Below are 330 nucleotides of genomic sequence, written 5' to 3'. Positions count from 1 at the left end.
ACTACGCCCCCACTGCCCACCCTGACAAAAATCCACCCTCACTGCCACCCAAACCCCGTAATCCACCCCCCCCCTTAAGCCTCCTTCCCTCGCCCTCCCTCGACGCCTCCTCCGCACGTCCGCCTCCTCTTTCTCGCGTCTTCCCTTCCCACGTCGTATTTCTCGTTATAGTTTTCATTCCTTGTGTTTTTCTTCGGGGTTACAACTCTGGGATTATTTTCATTTTCTGGGCCTGTTGCCTTCCGGTCCAGTGGGAGAGAGATAACATTATTACAGGCGATTGGGAACCGAATTATTATTGTGCTTATATTTTTGGAATATGTATGTATG

General features: G+C 50.3%; 1 long non-coding RNA gene across 3 annotated transcripts in view; it reads right to left on the bottom strand.

The window, feature by feature from the left end:
- Window positions 1-330, bottom strand: part of LOC119589055 — a 64,075-nt gene that overhangs the window by 38,339 nt on the left and 25,406 nt on the right. The gene's annotated exons all lie outside the window — the stretch shown is intronic.

Source organism: Penaeus monodon, chromosome 25 (assembly GCF_015228065.2).
Source record: "Penaeus monodon isolate SGIC_2016 chromosome 25, NSTDA_Pmon_1, whole genome shotgun sequence".
In the NCBI taxonomy this organism is placed as follows: Eukaryota; Metazoa; Arthropoda; class Malacostraca; order Decapoda; family Penaeidae; genus Penaeus; species Penaeus monodon.
The sequence above is the reverse complement of the archived record's forward strand: the minus strand, read 5'-3'. Positions and strand labels throughout refer to the sequence as shown.